The sequence below is a fragment of the Penaeus japonicus genome, unplaced genomic scaffold, assembly GCF_977035675.1.
Source record: "Penaeus japonicus unplaced genomic scaffold, GWHDUDI00000001_assembly GWHDUDI00000038, whole genome shotgun sequence".
NCBI classification, from domain to species: domain Eukaryota; kingdom Metazoa; phylum Arthropoda; class Malacostraca; order Decapoda; family Penaeidae; genus Penaeus; species Penaeus japonicus.
Genome location: NW_028234440.1, coordinates 19,846,732 through 19,854,673, shown reverse-complemented (window position 1 = coordinate 19,854,673; position 7,942 = coordinate 19,846,732).

The window sequence follows — 7,942 nt, the reverse complement described above, 5'->3', positions numbered from 1 at the left end:
CGTTGACCTGGAATGTCTGGACGACCTCGGGCTCGGGTCAGGTGAGGGAGGTCACAGAGAGAGGATTGGCGCCAAGACGGACACAACAACGGACGGAGAGACGGAGTCAAGAGGCAGAGCAGCAGACAGATCGGATCGGCTACCTTCTTTTATCGTTATTTTCTCCCACCAACATTTCTTTTACAAGATAAGTTACGTATAAACCTGTGTGGTGCTTTTTTTTCAATAAAGTGTTTTAACTTACATTTTCCTGTGTGGATTATACGATCCTTATTAAGCAAAGCCTCTTCATGTCTAACGTATACTTGAAAATAAAATCTTTGCATCTAACTTGTCTGTTTCCGTACAATTTTCCCACGCTACCAACCCATCTACTGTAATTTTAAAAGGGCACATAATATGCTTACTACAGAGCAGAATCGCCCTTACATCAATAAAGCAGAGCACATACAAACACTGTGGTCTCAGCCATTCCTTATATATACACCAAATGGCGTTGATAAATAGAATTATTACCATAAAAGTACACTATTAGCCACCTTGTCTCTCTGTTCTTTGCTTACTGTCTATTACTTTCTTGGAGAGAGAGAGAGAGAGAGAGAGAATTAAAGAGCGAAAACAAGTATTGTAATCCCTTTTTATTCATGATTAAAAAGATAACGTTTATTTTTTATTTTTTTATTCGTGTGTGTGTGTGGTCTTTCGTGACAGTTTACGAAATTCTATTAAGATTCTTTGTTTATTGTCGGTAATAACAATTTATGTATTTACTGGTATAATAATGAGTAATTTTATCAAATATTAAGTTTATGTCACATTCCACATTTATTTGTGTTAGCTGGCGAGAGAGAGAGAGAGAGAGAGAGAGAGAGAGAGAGAGAGAGAGAGAGAGAGAGAGAGAGAGAGAGAGAATGAGAGAGAGAGAGAGAGAGGTGGGGTGTGGGGTGGGGGGATAGCCAGACAAGATAGGAATTAAGGGAGAGTCAGATAAAGACAGAAAGAAAGAGGGGAAAAAAAAAGAAATAACAAATATTTGTTTAACATAAACAGATTAATTACGTTGAGTATCCTTATTAACGAGAATGCAAATAACATGAATAATTCTACTTACAACCATAAAGATGACTAAATGAAGAAATTTGAACAATGACAGACCAATTAAGAAAATAAGGGAATTCAAAGTAAAAGGAAAAGTAAATGTGACATAAAGTCTAAGAGTTGGAAATATATAAGGACCAATTTTCCCATCTTTCCTTAGATCTCGGTGGTAGAGTCGGCAAAGCCTCTAAGTCTCTTTCCAGGTTGGTTCCAGCGTCGGAGGTTCCCGGGTTCGAGACCAGTCAAGTCTTTCCTCGGGAAAAGTTAACAGGTGTCCTGGGCACTTGGTCGCGTTTGGCGGTTGACGAGCGTTCTGTTCGGAGATAACGTCCCCCACTCGAGGTCAAAGGTCATTCCGGTCGGCAGTGACGCAGGGAAGGCAGCACAGGCCTCTGGATTGTAAGTTGGTTGAGATCTGTATGAGGTTCTGGTTGGTCCGATTGGGTGGTTGTTTTGCAGTGATTTCTTTGATTTTGAGCAGAAAGACTGGTTATTGAGATCAATTGAAACATTGCTTAAGACTTTTTACTACACTTTTATCTATTTCATTTACAATAGATTTCAAAAATTGAAATAAAGCCGAAGCCAGGCACTGTAGAATCGAATATATATCTGTTTAACTAATACTTTATTACTGACGACTTGCAAAATCTTATGCTCTATTCTTGTTTACAGAGTTCTTATAGCCATCAACATACAAGTTCATTTTGCATTTTGGAATAAGGTATTTTGATTTTGATTTTGAATTTTAATCTCTTGTCTCTCTGTTCGTCGCTCACTGATTATTAACTCACAGAGAAGAGAGAGACAACTCAAGAGCGAACAGAAGTTTTGCAATTTTATATTTATAATAAAAAAATACTTTTAACTTTGTCATTTAGATTTTATAAAATGATTCCTCGAGGCTTCATTGACTATATTTGGAAACAATTAAATAGTAAAAAAAAAAAGACATTTGTCTGCAGATCACGTGGACTGTTGTTATGGAACCTGTAGGAATCTCCAGATATGCAAATAAATGTTACCAACAGCAACAAGTATATATATATATATATATATATATATATATATATATATATATATATATATATATATATATATATATATATATATATATATATGTGTGTGTGTGTGTGTGTGTGTGTGTGTGTGTGTGTGTGTGTGTGTGTGTGAGTGTGTGTGTGTGTGTGTGTGTGTTATTCTATATTTGCGTAAGTAAAACAAAGAGAAGAAGAGAAGAAAGGAATATCTACAAAACACCTTTTCACTGTTGATACAAATCAATTGTTAGTTCAAGGGAAAGAGAAAGAGAGAGTTAATGAAATTGGGAGAATGAAAATAAATGAGAGAAAGGCAGAAGAGACAGAGAAGATAAAAGAAAGAAAATGAGAGAGGATGACAGAGAGAAAGAAAGAGAATGAGAGAGGATGACAGAGAGAAAGAAAGAGAATGAGAGAGGATGGCAGAGAGAAAGAAAGAGAATGAGAGAGGATGACAGAGAGAAAGAAAGAGAATGAGAGAGGATGACAGAGAGAAAGAAAGAGAATGAGAGAGGATGACAGAGAGAAAGAAAGAGAATGAGAGAGGATGACAGAGAGAAAGAAAGAGAATGAGAGAGGATGACAGAGAGAAAGAAAGAGAATGAGAGAGGATGACAGAGAGAAAGAAAGAGAATGAGAGAGGATGACAGAGAGAAAGAAAGAGAATGAGAGAGGATGACAGAGAGAAAGAAAGAGAATGAGAGAGGATGACAGAGAGAAAGAAAGAGAATGAGAGAGGATGGCAGAGAGAAAGAAAGAGAATGCGAGAGGATGGCAGAGAGAAAGAAAGAGAATGAGAAAGGATGACAGAGAGAAAGAAAGAGAATGAGAGAGGATGGCAGAGAGAAAGAAAGAGAATGCGAGAGGATGACAGAGAGAAAGCAAGAGAATGAGAGGGAGCAGCACTATCCGGAAGAGAGAGAAAGAGAGAAAGAGAAAGATAATGAGAGAGAGAGAGAAAGGGGGGAGGGGGATAAAACAGTCAGAAAACCAGCATATATATTGGTTACGACTATAAAAAAGGTGGTGAGTATTTTACAGTATTTTTCTTTTTTGTTCCGTGTTCTCTCTGACTTTGCTTTTACATTTTCCCTTTATAGCCTTTGGCATAATTGTAATCTAATTGATCATATAAATCTAATAACGAACAAAAAAAACAATTTACAGTCACCTATAACAATAATGTTATGAATAACCTATTGGTGGTTAGAGTGATAAATAATGAACTAATTCCCTTTAATGCAAAATGTTCATATATATGTCTATATAGAAACTTTACTGCTGATCTCCTGCCAAGGAAGGGTATATGTAAAAGAGAACTGCAGATAATGAAAATGTTGTTTTCCAATGCGAGGATAACTATAATAACTAATACTTGTTATATTTTGCAACACAGCTCATGTTTAATATTTTTCTAATAGAGATGATTCAAATAACACGAATGCTCATATTGAAGTCATTAAGAATGAATTTGAATGAAGAAATTTGGACAATAGATAAAAAAGAATGGAAATCAAGTAAAAGGAAAGATAAGTGACAAAAAGTCCAAAAGAGTTTGAGATATTTAAGGACCAATTTTCCCTCCTTTCCTTAGATCTCGGTGGTAGAGTCGGCAAAGCCTCTAAGTCTCTTTCCAGGTTGGTTCCAGCGTCGGAGGTTCCCGGGTTCGAGACCAGTGAAGTCTTTCCTCGGGAAAAGTTAACAGGTGTCCTCGGCACTTGGTCGCGTTTGGCGGTTGACGAGCGTTCTGTTCGGAGATAACGTCCCCCACTCGAGGTCAAAGGTCATTCCGGTCGGCAGTGACGCAGGGAAGGCAGCACAGGCCTCTGGATTGTAAGTTGGTTGAGATCTGTATGAGGTTCTGGTTGGTCCGATTGGGTGGTTGTTTTGCAGTGATTTCTTTGATTTTGAGCAGAAAGACTGGTTATTGAGATTAATTGAAACATTCCTTAAGACTTTTTATTACACTTTTATCTCTTTTATTTATGATAAATTGAAAAAATTGAGTAATGAGAAGACATGTATGTAGAATCGAATATTTGTTATATTAATACTTCATTACTGACGACTTGCAAAATCATATGTTTTATTCTTATAGAGTCATTATAACCATCAACATACAAGTGCATTTTGCGTCACCTAGAATAACCATTGTAATGAATGGAATAAAGTATTTTGAATTTGAACCTCGTGTCTCTCTGTTCGTCGCTCACTGATTATTAAACTCACAGAGAAGAGAAAGACAATTCAAGAGCAAACAGAAGTTTTGCAATCATTCTATATTCATGATAAAAAGATACCTTTAACATTTAGATACATTTAACATTTTCATTTGGGTTTTATAAAAGGATTTTTCCAGACTTTTTCCCTGTATCTCTTTCATTAATTAATTTAGAAGCAATTAAATAGTTAAAACAACAACATTTGTCTGCAAATCTCCAGTACTCTTATTCTGCAACTTGTAGGAATCTCCAGATATGCAAGTAAATGTTACCAACAAATATATATATATATATATATATATATATATATATATATATATATATATATATATATATATATATGTGTGTGTGTGTGTGTGTGTGTGTGTGTGTGTGTGAGAAGATGGTAGAATGCAGTAACGCATTTTTAATATATACAAATTACTACCTCCTTGACCGGGACTCGAACCCGCGCCGTAAGATTGACAGGTACGGCGGTGAGACCGTTCGGCTACTTGACCCGCTAAAAGAATTGTCCAACCAGATGCCTTAAGAGACGTCATGGAACTCACCTATTTGCGTTACTGCATTCTACCATCTTCTCATATATATAACCTCAGTAACCTGATTTGGGACTTGAATTTGTGATTCCGTTGCTGCCGAGTGCCCGCGGGAGTTGTTCGTAAAAATTCGCTATCACTGCTCTGCTAAGAGCATATAGGTAAGTTCCATGACGTCTCTTAAGGCGTCTGGTTGGACAATTCTTTTAGCGGGTCACGTAGCCGAACGGTCTCACCGCCGTACCTGTCAATCTTACGGCGTGGGTTTGAGTCCCTGTCAGGGAGGTAATAATTTGTATATATATATATACATATATACATATATACATATATACACATATATGTGTGTGTGTATGAGAGAATTATTATGGATTAATAGTACCTTAATACATGATATTTTATATTTACATAAGCAAAACAAAGAAGATGAAGAGGAGAAGAGAAGAAAGGAAAATATACAAAACACCTTTTCATTATTTACACAAATCACTTGTTAGATCAAGGGAAAGAGAAAGGAAGAGAATGGGAGAAAGGGAGAAAAGAGAGAGAAGATAGAAAAAAGCCAATGAGAGAAAGAAAGAGAAAGAGAATTTGAGAGAGTAAGGTTAACCGGAAGAGAGAGAGAGAGAAGGAAAGATGAATATAATGAGAGAGAAGGGGGAAATAGAGGAAAACAGATTCCTGCGTAGACAGAGAGAGAGAGAGAGAGAGAGAGAGAGAGAACCGGCACATATATTGTTTATAATAAAAGTGAGAATTATATTTAACAGTATTTTTTTTTTTTTTCTTATTCCGTGTTCTCTCTGACTTTCCTTTTACATTTCCCCGATATGGCCTTTGGCGTAATTTTAATCCATTTGATTATATTAATCTGATAACGAACAAAGAATTTATAATTCTCTTTAACAATATTATTATAGATAACTTATAATTAAAATTCTCTTTAATGTAATTCTATGCTTATATTTACTACATTGTCAATTATTAATAGTTGTTCAAAGTAAAATGTTTACATATGACTATATAGAAACTTTACTGCTGATCTCTTGCCAAGGAAGGATATATGTAAAAGAGAACTGCAGATTACTGCTAGGACAACCATAATAACTAATACGTATTTTTTCTTCAAAATAGCTTACATTAATATATCTTTTAATAGAGATGATTCAAATAACCTGAATGATCATATTTGCAATCATTAAGATGATAGAATGAAGAAATTTGAACAATAGATAAAAAAAAGGAATGAAAATCAAAGTAAAAGGAAAGACAAAAAGTCCAAAAGAGCTTGAGATATTTAAGGACCAATTTTCCCTTCTTTCCTTAGATCTCGGTGGTAGAGTCGGCAAAGCATCTAAGTCTCTTTCCAGGTTGGTTCCAGCGTCGGAGGTTCCCGGGTTCGAGACCAGTCAAGTCTTTCCTCGGGAAAAGTTAACAGGTGTCCTCGGCACTTGGTCGCGTTTGGCGGTTGACGAGCGTTCTGTTCGGAGATAACGTCCCCCACTCGAGGTCAAAGGTCATTCCGGTCGGCAGTGACGCAAGGAAGGCAGCACAGGCCTCTGGATTGTAAGTTGGTTGAGATCTGTCTGAGGTTCTGGTTGGTCCGATTGGGTGGTTGTTTTGCAGTGATTTCTTTAATTTTGAGCAGAAAGACTGGTTATTGAGATCAATTGAAACATTGCTTAAGACTCTTTACTACACTTTTCTCTATTTCATTTATAATAGATTTCAAAAATTGAAATAAAGCCGAAGTTAAGTACAGTAGAATCGAATATATATCTGTTTTACTAATACTTCATTACTGACGACTTGCAAAATCTTATGCTTATTCTTGTTTACAGATTTCTTATAACCATCAACATACAAGTTCATTTTGCATTTTGGAATAAGGTATTTTGATTTTGATTTTGAATTTTAATCTCTTGTCTCTTTGTTCGTCGCTCACTGATTATTAAACTCACAGAGAAGAGAAAGACAATTCAATAGCGAACAGAAGTTTTGTAATTTTATATTCATAATATAAAGATACCTTTAACTTTGTCATTTAGATTTTATAAAAGGATTCCTCGAGGCTTCATTGATTATATTTGGAAACAATTAAATAGTGAAAAAAAGACATTTGTCTGCAGATCACGTGGACTGTTGTTATGCAACCTGTAGGAATCTCCAGATATGCAAATAAATGTTACCAACAGCAACAAATATATCTATATCTATATCTATATCTATATCTATATCTATATCTATATATATATATATATATATATATATATACATATATATATATATATATATATATATATATATATATATATATATGTGTGTGTGTGTGTGTGTGTGTGTGTTATTCTATATTTGCGTAAGTAAAACAAAGAGGAGAAGAGAAGAAAGGAATATCTACAAAACACCTTTTCACTGTTGATACAAATCGCTTGTTAGTTCAAGGGAAAGAGAAAGAGAGAGTTAATGAAATTGGGAGGATGAAAATAAATGAGAAAAAGGCAGAAGAGAAAGAGAAGATAAAAGAAAGAGAATGAGAAAGGATGACAGAGAGAAAGAAAGAGAATGAGAGAGGATGACAGAGAGAAAGAATGAGAATGAGAGAGGATGACAGAGAGAAAGAAAGAGAATGAGAGAGGATGACAGAGAGAAAGAATGAGAATGAGAGAGGATGACAGAGAGAAAGAAAAAGAATGAGAGAGGATGACAGAGAGAAAGAAAGAGAATGAGAGAGGATGGCAGAGAGAAAGAAAGAGAATGAGAGAGGATGGCAGAGAGAAAGAAAGAGAATGAGAGAGGATGGCAGAGAGAAAGAAAGAGAATGAGAGAGGATGACAGAGAGAAGGAAAGAGAATGAGAGAGGATGGCAGAGAGAAAGAAAGAGAATGAGAGAGGATGGCAGAGAGAAAGAAAGAGAATGAGAGAGGATGACAGAGAGAAAGAAAGAGAATGAGAGAGGATGGCAGAGAGAAAGAAAGAGAATGAGAGAGGATGGCAGAGAGAAAGAAAGAGAATGAGAGAGGATGGCAGAGAGAAAAAAAGA